This window comes from Engystomops pustulosus, chromosome 8 (genome assembly GCF_040894005.1).
Source record: "Engystomops pustulosus chromosome 8, aEngPut4.maternal, whole genome shotgun sequence".
Taxonomy (NCBI): Eukaryota; Metazoa; Chordata; class Amphibia; order Anura; family Leptodactylidae; genus Engystomops; species Engystomops pustulosus.
Window position 1 is genome coordinate 6,717,211 of NC_092418.1, and position 12,836 is coordinate 6,730,046.

A 12,836-nucleotide genomic window follows, 5' to 3' on the forward strand; every position below is an offset into this window, starting at 1 on the left:
AAGTCATGGCTGCTCTGCTCCCATCAATCTATTTGCCTTAACCCATCGTGGAAAAATACATAATTTGCTGAGAAGACCCAGTCATCTGGCTTAAAATGTGACCCCATTGATAGTCCTAAATATTCAATGGTCACATGTATTGATGCTTAACCCCGAGGTAAGTTCATGCTCTGAGCACCTCAAATTTGCTGACAAATGAGACTACCTCAGTCCTGATTGAGCATCCTCATGTCCAGGCATTTCAGGGCAGGCCCCAAACTGTTCCTGATGTGCCAGATTTCTTGGATTGCTCCAACCCTGTGAAGCCATGTTTGACATAACGGGGGTTGTAAACCTGGGATGTGGTGTTAAACGCAAAACTTTGCGTTTTAAATCACCGGGGGAACAAGCACAAGAAAAAGGGCGCAACCCTAGTGTGATATCTCACGGTAACCTGATGTATATACAAGAACACAATGATGATTCTCACCTGGTCACAGATGAGATATTGACCTTGAATAGTACTGGTGATGGCAGCCCGTCCAGCCCAGGGAACCACTTCGTCGAGTAGGAACAATGTACGGAATCCCGTGGAATAGGCAATTGGTGGACCGGAGCCCGGTGGGTGAAGAATTCTGGCGGACCTCGTCTCAAATAAGGAGCTTTGTTGCGACGCGTTTCAGCCCCATACCGGAGCTTTCATCAGGCATGGCAATTAGAACCAAACATTCAATATATATATAGAGCGTTAAACCGGATGCCTGGATGACATCACGTTCAGGTGACCAGGGGGTCAAAGTTCAATTTCCCGGTTAAACAATAATAAGCCAGAAAAATCAAAAAGGACAACATATAATGCAATACACTAACGTGTATATAGTAAAAAGATAATAGAATAATGAGGGTGAATGGCCTATTATATGAAAGATGCGGGGGACAGTATTTCCCGCACTCCCCGTGTGCTAGATAAAATGTGATAAAACTTGGGAGTTTAAAATTGTAAAAATGTCACAATGAGGACATGATGTAAAGGATGGAATTAAAATATTTACTTTAATAAACTCACTTGGTGAAAGTAGATACCTGATAGGAAGAAGATAAACTCCGATGTGGAGATGCTCCATTGGGTGGACAGAACGATTGCTGTGACGCAAGTCTCAGCTGATTGTGGGAGCTACGGACAGCGAGGAGGGACAGAATTGAGAGAAACTCAAAGAGCTGCTACGGAGGATGTTAAGAAAAGGTGAGTAGCAGCGGAATGGTAGAAAAGAGTTTCTCTCAATTCTGTCCCTCCTCGCTGTCCGGAACTTTGACCCCCCCGGTCACCTCTATATATCCGGTTTAACGCTCTATATATATATATTGAATGTTTGTTCTAATTGCCATGCCTGATGAAAGCTCCGGTATGGGGCTGAAATGCGTCGCAACAATAAAGCTCCTTATTTGAGACAAGGTACTCCAGAATTCTTCACCCACCAGGCGCCGGTCCACCAATTGCCTATTCCACGGGATTCCGTACAATGTTTGACATAGTAGGGCTCTTTTACTAAGGGTCCGAATCACGTTTTTCCTCCGGGTTTCCCGAATTCTTCCGATTTGCGGCCAATTGCCCTGGTATTTTGGCGCACGTGATCGGATTGTGGCACATCAGCGCCTGCTTTCACGCGACAAAAATCGGGGGGTGTGGCTGTCGGAAAAACCGCGGAATTAAAAAAAAAAGTTGCAAAAATAGCACTCACAGAGACAGAGAAGGTGAATTCCGGCGGTATTTCAGCGCAGCAGCGACATCTGGTGGACATCGGGAGCACGACCTTAGTGAATCCCGGGAGAATCCGAATCAGCGTTGGAGAACGCGCCGCTGGATAGCGACTGGACCAGGGAAGTAAATATGCCCCAATGTGTAACACTCGTACCCATTTAGTCTTATCTTTAGTCATTGGTGCGTAAGCAACCCACACATGGCAGTTTTCTGCAAATGTCTTTTGCAGGAAGGCTTTTTGTACGGTCCTCGGGGAGCCTTGAAATGCTGGTAATTACTACAATGATAATGTTTTTTATAAAAAGAAAAAAAAAAGCCTTCTACAGGGAATATTTTGCTCATGAGCCTTGATGTGTCAAAATGGATAAACCATTTCCCCAGCACCACAATGGCACCAACCAGAGAGGGATCTACCCACAGAGACAGGAAACCTGAGCATAAAAAGCATGCTCCTCCCATCGTGCCTCAGTGTAGCTCATTAAGTTATATTTTATACTGCTGGTAGGCTCTTTCTGGCTCATGGACCCGGCAGCGTACCTGTTCACGCCAGGGGAAACCCTCTCCTGGACGGAATGCAGGGTCGGCGCGCCACTCTACACTGCTCCAAATTATTATGCAAAAAGTATTTAGGAGTGATACGGTAAGAATTTTTTTGTCAGTTAGACTCATTGATGGTGATGTGTGTCAGGGCTCTTTATATCACTGAAAGCCATTGCAGACACCTGTGCTAATTAGCTTGACAGGTGTCCAATTAAAGGCAAGACTACTTAAGGCTGTCCCACGTTATTAAGCAGCCGACATTTTCAGCCAAAATGGTAAGAAAAGGATGTGTCGGCTGCTGAGAAGCAACAAATTGTGGAGTGTGAAGGTCAAGGCATGACTACAATCAACATTGCCAAGACACTTCATTGTGATCATCGCACGATCAAGAAGTATGTAGCTAATTCACAGCACACACGTGTGAGCGCTGATAAGGGAAAAGAGAGGACTCTTTCCAACAGGCAATTACGTCAGCTTAAAAGCGCAGACAAGTTTTTGAAGCTGCTGGTGCCTCCAACAACAAGACGCAAGGCCCTTCAGAGGTTTGCAGCTGTGTGTAAGCCATCCTGTCGACCTCCTCTAACCAGTGCACACGAGCAGAAACTGCTCCAGAGGGCCAAACAATACATGTAGAGTGACTTCAAAAATGTTTTGTTCACCGATGAGTGGTCCAGATGGATGGAGTGGAGGATGGCTGGTTGATGGACACCCCATGAAAACACAGCTACGGCGAGGAGGTGGAGTAATGTTTTGGACTAGCATCGTGGGGAGTGAGATTGTCGGCCCCTTTGGCATCCATGAAGGGGTAAAGACTAATTCCATAATGTATGTGGAGTTTCTCAAACAGCACTTCTTACCATGGTTCAAGAAGAAGAACCGTGCATTCCGCAGCAAGATCATTTCCATAATGATAATGTCTCATGCAGCAAATAACACAACTACATCTCTGGCTGTTATGGACATAAAAGGGGACAAACTTATGCTGTGGCCCCCATGCTTCCCTGACCTCAACCCTATTGAGAACCATACAGCGTAAGGTGCCGAGGGAAATTCTCAACTCTTCCGTGGCAAATATTCATAAGGGTGCAGCATTCCTGGGGGAAGCTTCAATTGATGCATTAAAACTTTTGGCTAGATCTGCGGCATTGTCAATTTCTACAAGAAGAGCCCTGTGGGTAAAGTACTGGTCAAAAGACATAACTTCCAGCAATAGACTTTGTGGCATTCCTTGTGACGGTAACTTTGTCTTTGGTCCCATCCTAGATGACCTGCAGATCCAGATACTTTTGGGCCTTTCATAGAACAAGGTTCCAGAGGGGAGAGAGAGAGAGAGATTCAAAACCTGGATCTTCTAGACCAGTGATTTTCAACCTTTTTTGAGCCGCGGCACACTTTTTATACTTAGAAAATCCTGGGGCACATCAACAACCAAAATAGCACAAAATGACACTAAAAGGCCTCCCTTTACTAATAAAAAGGCCCTAGCTGCCTCCCTTTACTAATAAAAAGGCCCTGGCTGCCTCCCTTTACTAATAAAAAGCCCCTGGCTGCCTCCCTTTACTAATAAAAAGCCCCTGGCTGCCTCCCTTTACTAATAAAAAGCCCCTGGCTGCCTCCCTTTACTAATAAAAAGCCCCTGGCTGCCTCCCTTTACTAATAAAAAGCCCCTGGCTGCCTCCCTTTACTAATAAAAAGCCCCTGACTGCCTCCCTTTACTAATAAAAAGCCCCTAGCTGCCTCCCTTTACTAATAAAAAGCCCCTAGATGCCTCCCTTTACTAATAAAAAGGCCCTAGCTGCCTCCCTTTACTAATAAAAAGCCCCTGACTGCCTCCCTTTACTAATAAAAAGCCCCTAGCGGCCTCCCTTTACTAATAAAAAGCCCCTAGCGGCCTCCCTTTACTAATAAAAAGGCCCTAGCTGCCTCCCTTTACTAATAAAAAGGCCCTAGCTGCCTCCCTTTACTAATAAAAAGCCCCTAGCTGCCTCCCTTTACTAATAAAAAGGCCCTAGCTGCCTCCCTTTACTAATAAAAAGGCCCTAGCTGCCTCCCTTTACTAATAAAAAGGCCCTGGCGGCCTCCCTTTACTAATAAAAAGCCCCTGGCGGCCTCCCTTTACTAATAAAAAGCCCCTGGCGGCCTCCCTTTACTAATAAAAAGCCCCTGGCGGCCTCCCTTTACTAATAAAAAGCCCCTGGCGGCCTCCCTTTACTAATAAAAAGCCCCTAGCTGCCTCCCTTTACTAATAAAAAGCCCCTAGCTGCCTCCCTTTACTAATAAAAAGGCCCTAGCGGCCTCCCTTTAGTAATAAAAAGGCCCTAGCGGCCCCCCTTTACTAATAAAAAGCCCCTAGATGCCTCCCTTTACTAATGAAAAGGCCCTAGCTGCCTCCCTTTACTAATAAAAAGCCCCTGGCGGCCTCCCTTTACTAATAAAAAGCCCCTGTCGGCCTCCCTTTACAAATAAAAAGCCCCTAGCTGCCTCCCTTTACTAATAAAAAGCCCCTGGCGGCCTCCCTTTACTAATCAAGAGCCCCTAGCAGCCTCCCTTTACTAATAAAAAGGCCCTAGCGGTCTCCCATTACAAATTAAGAGCCCGTAGCGGCCTCTCTTTACTAATTAATAGGCCCTAGAGGCCCCCCTTTACTAATTAAAAGGCCCTAGAGCCCCCCCTTTACTAATTAAAAGGCCCTAGAGCCCCCCCTTTACTAATTAAAAGGCCCTAGAGGCCCCCCTTTACTAATTAAAAGGCCCTAGAGGCCCCCCTTTACTAATTAAAAGGCCCTAGAGGCCCCCCTTTACTAATTAAAAGGCCCTAGAGGCCCCCCTTTACTAATTAAAAGGCCCTAGAGCCCCCCCTTTACTAATTAAAAGGCCCTAGAGCCCCCCCTTTACTAATTAAAAGGCCCTAGAGGCCCCCCTTTACTAATTAAAAGGCCCTAGAGGCCCCCCTTTACTAATTAAAAGGCCCTAGAGGCCCCCCTTTACTAATTAAAAGGCCCTAGAGGCCCCCCTTAACAAATAAAAAGCCCCAGCCTACCTTTACTAATAAAAAAAAAAAACCCTTGCTACCTTCCTTATACAAATAATAACCTTATATACTTACCCTTGATGTCTTCTTCCGCGTACCGTCACTCCTAATGGCGATCCGCTCACCTTCTGTAGCTCCTGCACCGCGCGCCTCTGGTCACGTGACTTACGCGACCTGACGTCAGGTCGCGTCAGTCACGTGACATGGGCCGCGCGGTACAGGAGCTACAGAAGACGGGCGGATCGCCGACGCGGGACTTGGAGGTAAGTATGGGGCAGAAATACGGGGGCGCGGCGGCAGCTCGACACCAGGGCAGCCTAGTTCGGGCAACTTTCCCCCGCGGCACACTCAACCTTGTGTCGCGGCACACTAGTGTGCCGCGGCACACAGGTTGAAAATCACTGTTCTAGACCACCGCAGAGAAACAGAGGCAAACCCGACCACAATGACGCAAGGCCCCAAGCAGGAGGAAGTTTTTCCCGCTTCTTCCATGCCTGGAGACAAATATCAAACTCTGGACTTTATAGTTCCCCCAACAATGGAGAAACAATGGAGTAGCCATGCTGTCAGAAATCATTACGCTACTCAGCAAAAAGGTTATTCTGTCAAGTTCCCTCAGGGAAGGAAGGCCGGGGGGTTTTACTCAATGCTCTTTTGGATAAAGAAACCCAATGAGTCTCTAAGGACAATAATAAATCTAAAAGCCTTAAACAAACAATGGTGGGTTCCAAGTTTAAAAATGTAAACATTAAAATCCACAATAAATCTGTTATTCCCAGGGTGTCATATGGTGTCTATAGATTTAACAGACACATATTATCATGTAGTTATTCATCCAGAATACCAGAAATACCTAAGGTTTGTTGTTTAGATAGAACAGGAAATCTTTCATTTTCGAAACAGAGCGCTTCCATTTGGTGTAGCTATAGCGCGAAGAGTGTTTACCAAGATTATCTCATACATGGGAGCCTTTATAAGAAAAGATCATGGACTAATTCTATCTTACTTGGACGACTTCCTTCTAGTGGGTCTCTCAAAGCAAGCGGTAATGAACCAGGTAGTCAGAGTCTGACAAATTCTAGATTACCTAGGGTGGCTTATAAACTTAGAAAATCTTGCACAGCCCCTTCCCTTCAAAATGTGTTTCTGAGGGTAGTACTAGATTCCCTTATGGAGGAGATTACTTCCCATTTATTTCAGTTGGCAGAAACACATCTGGGGTCCATAAATGCAGTTCACTTAAGAAAGGAAAGGTCCTTCTCTATCAACCGCAGGGACCGACACTTCGCGATAGATGCCTTCCCCAAAATTGGGGGTCATCATCATCTGCTATATGCCTACCCATGCCCCCTCCCCCCATGGTGCTGATTCCGAGAACATTGCGGTAGATTAAGCGGGACAGGGAAAGAGTCATTCTCATCGCCCCTTTTTCGTTGTGCCTGGTTTTCCAGCTTAGGGACATACAGGATTTACTTAAGGAGGTGAAAGGCTTTTTTGTCTTTTGTAGGCCAGAAAACAATAGATATTTATGAGAACTAGGATCATGACTAAGACGCGATAGCGTTGAAACGCTTAGGTCCTTTGTGTATCCATCCATGTTTTTTCCGTAATTCAATAAAGAAGGTTTTTTAATGGAAGTATCTGTGTGGAGGAATTCTAAGTGCTGCTGTACCTGTGGCAAGCACATGTAGGTCTGTGCGACCCCATACCATTACTGACTATTACCAAACAGTTCATGATGAAGGATGTTGGAGGCAGCAGATCGCTCTCCATGGTGTCTCCAGACGCGTGTCACGTTCTTAGTGGAAACCTACGCTTATCCCTGCAGAGCACAGGGTGCTAGTGGCGATTTAGCCAATACTGGTGTTCTCTGGCAAATGCCAAGGGTCCTGCATGGTGTTGGGCTGTGAGCACAACCCCAATCTGTTGATGGGCCCTCATACAATCCTTTTGTTCCTCCTTACACAAAGGCAGAAGTACCGTTGCCCTGCTAGGGCCCCCTCCACGTCTCCTGGTAGCGCCTCTGGACACTACCAGAGAGACACAGTAAACCGTCTTGCCACAGCTTGCAGTGATGTGCCTTCCTGGATGAGCGTCACTACTTAGGCCACTTGTGTGGGTTGTAAAGTCCGTCTCATGCTACCACGAGTGTGAAAGCACCACCAACATTCAACACTGACCAAAAAATCAGCCAGAACTCATTGGTACTGAGAAGTGGTCTGTGGTCGCCACCTACAGAAATATACCTCTTAGTGTGTATTGCTAATTGCCTGTGAAGTTTGACACAGAAGTTTGATTTACTTGGAGTTTTATTGTGTTGTGTAAGTGTTCCCTTTATTTTTTTGAGCAGTGTATTTTTTTTTTTTTATTATTGGGCAACCTACACACAAGGAAATGACAGATGCGTGCTAACCCTGTTTTCTACAGCTGGCACACGTCCTTATTTGCTTCCATGCGCTCATGCACACAGCTATGGATTTCATTGATCCATGAAATCGGGCCACTGCACAGTCCAAGAAGAAACACTAACTTCTGAACCCAGGGGCACCAGCAATTCCATGATCATAAAATGGAAAAAGACATGGAACCACAGATCTCAAACCAGTCAAGGAGGGTATTATTCAGACCAAAGGTAACCATCATGGAGCTGCAAAGTTCCCTGGAAAACTTGGCTAAATATATAGGGGTCAAATGACACCAAAATGTAACTTTTCGAAAACAAGATGCAGCACAAAACCAACACATCTCATAAGCCCAGACCTCAATCCATTTAACTTGAAGAAGTTGGAGCAGTATTGTTTTGAGAAATGGGCATACGTCCAAGTAGCAAGATCAGATAAGCTCACAGAGGCTCTTCCAAAGCAGTAATAAAAAAATCAATTGTTCAAATTTTGAGGTATATTTTATATAATATATATATAAAAAAAAATTATATAATTTGTGCAAAACCTCAGTAAATCAAGTTTAATCACAGGTTGTGCGGTAACGATAAGGCACAGAGTACCTTCACAAGCCACTGCAGCTTATCCACCATCACCGTGGTCATTTATCTGATGCAGTTGGCTGTGAAAAAACCCATATAGTAAGGTTTCCTCCAGCAGCACAAAAAAGCAAATGGAATTTTTGAAGCAGTGTATTCTGATGGGTGGGGGATAAGGAAGTCGATGTCCCTTAGATGTCCTGCTGACCCAGGACATGACTGTTCCCGAGACCTCGAGGTGTGGAGAACGCACTGTGAAGAGGAAGATTGGAGGATGTATCAGCAGCTGGTTTTCTGGAAGAGATTTTGAATCATCCGACACAAAGAATGGTTAGAGAATTTCTACTTCAAGAATAAAACTTCTATAGAAGAAGTTTCTTGATGTAACCAAATATTTTAGCAGGTTCCTTGAAAGAGTTTGCTTTAAAAACGTCACCATTAATGGAAATCAACCATAAAAATCCATCCTGATTAACCAGGGACACTTACTAATAGGTACAGGGATCGGTCATCTAATATTTGTTATCCATGGCCGTCTCCCATCTGAAATAGACTTTTAAAATGATGATAATGGGCCGAAAAGGCTACTGAGAAAGGCCGTCCGAGCTGCAGCTTCACAAGCTGTTACACTGTCTCCCTTCCCCCCTCAGCACTTCTGCCTCCATCTGCCTGATGTAACCTCACTGCAGCACTGAAAGTTTCAACACATAATGGCAGAGGGAAAAGCTCCTGCAGTGTTACAGCCTGTGAATCTGCAGCACGGCTCATCATGCACACCATACCTGGGTGGTAGTGTTATTTATATACTCCTGTTTTTATTTATGGTGTAAACTTTGTTGGCTAAAAAAATTATTTTAATAATACTTGAAAGCAATCCACAAGACCCGATGGCAGACCAGCGATTCCTTAATAGGAGCTAGTTTTTACAGTAAGACATCCGCACCCCCTGGGGTCTCCATACGGCTGGGGCTTTTAATGTATAAAGGATCCCTTAAGTGTTGCCAACCAAGCATCTAAGGGGTTTAACATCCACAGTCAGAATTCTCTCTGTTGTGGTTGCGGTCTTATTAGTTACCTTTCAGATCATCTCTGTATCAGAGTCGGTAGCTCTAAAAAGTCAAAATGCATCAGGAAGATCTGACTGGGTTGGAGTAAGTGTTTTGTTCTGTAATGTACTATACCGGTTTTTGTCTTGTTAACTTTACTGGGTTCTAAAATCAGAAAACTTTCAGTAAAAATATCCGAATAAAAGAAAAAAAAAAGTCAAAAAGTCATCTTCTATACCATGTATTCACTGGTCTAACGTCAACCCAGAGAAGCTGGAGACTTTGTTTCACCATATGTGCCACCTGCTTCCGGACCTATCTAATGGGGCGCCTGGATAGGCTGATGAGGCCACCTGCTTCCGGACCTAACGGGGCGCCTGGAAAGGCTGATGAGGCCACCTGCTTCTGGACTTTGTTTCACCATATGTGCCACCTGCTTCTGGATGTATCTACCGGGGCGACTGGACAGACTGATGAGGCTACCTATTTCCAGACCTGTTTAACGGGGAGCCTGGATAGGCTGATGAGGAGCAGGTTTCATGGTTTTCAATCATTGGCCGTAGCCGCATCATATTCTGCAGCGCTGTACTGATTATAGGATACATATACAGAGTAAATAAAACATTAGCGAGCATAACATGCTCACAATCTACACTGGAGATGAAGATTAAAGGGGTTTTCCCATGAAGGCAAGTTCGTCCCTATCCACAGGATAGGGACTAACTTGCTGAGACCCCCGAGATTGCGAGAACAAGGGGTCCGACTGCACCCTCACCGCTCCTCAGACTAATGGAGCAGACGGCCCCGGATAACCGTTCTGCTCCATTAATCTCTAGGGAGCTGTTGGAGATTGTGAGCGCGGCGCTAGGCAATTTCCGTCAGCTCCACAGAGATTAATGGGGCAGAATGTTCATGCCGTCTGAGGAGTGGCGAAGGGTCGGTCTGATCACTTGATTTTCTAAGAAAAAATGTAATCTGCATTGATGAACATATGATGGATTTATATAACTAGAACAGGGTTTTACACAATTACCAAAGTATCAACATAAAAACTTTATTTTGCAATTAACATGAGGATAATAATAATTAGATACCGGCAATGAGTGGAGCACAGAGAAAGATTATATGTTCCAGAGGTTTTCAGGATTTTCCAGAGGTTGTCTATTGGGGTTAGGATTTTGGGCTGTAGCCATTTCATTGTTTCAATGTTTTCTGTTTCAAGAACCAGAATTATCCATTTTTCTGGGCATTGTCCTGCATGAAAATTGCTGCTGATTGAGAGATGAACGCAAGGAAAGAACCAAGTGTTCTGGTACTGTTGTAGAAGGTTCTGGTACACACTTGCATTCACTCTGCCATGTAGCTGTGTGAGAGGTCTAATTCATGTGCAGAAAACATTCCCCAAACCCTGACACTTCCTCCACCACCTTTCACTGTCTTCTTTACACACTTTGGAGGCAGTCTTTCCACAGGTTGTCAACAAAACATAATGGGGCTTATTTACCAAGAGTCCGTCGCTGCACTTTAGCTGGTTTTTTTTTTACGTTTTCGGGATTTGCGTCGCTGGGACAGGTAGTTAATTGGGCATTCTGTCGCACGTGATCGGATTTTATCGCAGTTTTGCTGCTTTAATGCGACAGAAATGGGGGGGGGGGGCGGCAGGCCATTGGACGATCCAGACTGAGCGCTGGACTTTTTAAGATTCAAATTGTGTTGCAAGTCAATGCACTTACATACACCAGGAAGGAGGAGGTGAACTCCAGGGACCTGAGCGGGGAAGTGACACATGCAGGATATTGGGCGCACGATCTTAGTGACTCCCTGCACAGTGCATTATACACGGACAATGCACTTACATGCACCAGGAAGAAGAAGGTGACCTCAGAGGACCTGAGTGGGGAAGCGACACATGCAGGATATCGGGCGCACGGTCTTAGTGAATCGTGGCAGAGTGCATTGCACAATGCACTTTCGGGGATTGCATCTGGACAGGTAAGTAAATGTGGCCCAATGTTTCTCATCAGACCCAACTAAATTAAACTTTCTTTCATCGTTAAAACGAAGTGTAGACACTTCTCCTCTATCCACACAACATGCTCCTCAGTAAAGTCTAGGTCTTCTGATTCTTTCAGCTAATGAGAAGTTTGGTCTCTGTAGTCGGCTTTCCATCCAAATGCTCTTAAATGTTGTGACGAGACAGATCCTTACCCTGTTTGTGGCATTTCCAGCTGCAATGATAAAACAATTCCCATGGAGATTCTCTGCATTATCCCATCCTCCTTTGTATTTGTCTTTAGGGATTGACCAGCTTTCTTGGGGTACCGAGTTTGTTGTAAGGATGCATTGAAACCATTTCTCTTGCTATGCCTGATAGGGTCACCCATTTGGTCTTCATCTGGACAACCTGCTGCCGGAGGGATTCAGCCGCTTTGGATCAGCAGAACATTTATACAAAGTAAGTGACAACTGGAAGGTTACTGCAGGCTCTGCCGGGTTTATAGATAATGAAGGAAATTAGCACCAGGTGCCGATTATCCCCAATAACTTGCAGGAATCTGAAAGCACACCCTTTTGAAACCGTTTTTGGTCCGTTTTTAAGCACTCCGTTAAAAAACACATGCGTTTTTTGAAAACGCATCCGTTTTTGTCCATTTTTTATTGCGCAAATTCGGAAAACCTGTCAAAAACAGATGCGTTTTCAAAAAATGCATGCATTTTTTAACGGAGTGCTTAAAAACAGACCAAAAACTGTTTCAAAACGCCATGTGTGGCATCACCCTAAGGCCGTCGCCACACGCACCGCTTCGTCTGCGTTTGAAAACGCAGGCAAAGCCGCACCCACCGGGGCGGACCGCCGGTGTTTTGCGTTAATTTAATACAAAGCACCGGTCGCTCGTTCCCGATCGCAAACGTTTCCATAGAGACGCCGATGAGATCGGACCGCGGCCCGTCCCGGTGGGTGCGGCTTTGTCTGCGTTTTCAAACACAGACAAAGCGGCTCCTTCACACTGACGCGAGTTTTCACGTCTGTGGTTCAGTGATTTCCACGGATGCCTCACAAAGCCATCGTTTTCAATGAGTGTTTTCACACTGCCTTGTAATCTTTTACTGATCTGTTGTCTGTGGAAAAAAACTATGAAACGTCCTATTTTTTTCTGATCCGAATCACGGAAGGCAATAGAAGGCTATGGGTCTGCAAAAAAAAACCTTAGAAACATTGTTTTATCATCACTGACATGGCTGAAAAACCATGCGTGAGGTTTTCCACATTGTTTTTTTGTTTGTTTTTCTTTTTGCCGACGCCGAAACAAAACGGATGCGTCCAGGAGAAGAAACGGAAGAAAAACTCAAACACAACGCAACTGAAGCTGAGCCCTATGTGAAAGAGCCCTAATTGTGATCAGTCATTTACATTTTTATTCTGGGCTTTATAAAATTTTTATTAATTTATTAATGAAGCCTAAAATCCTGATGTATTCCTCATGTTATATAATCACAGGAC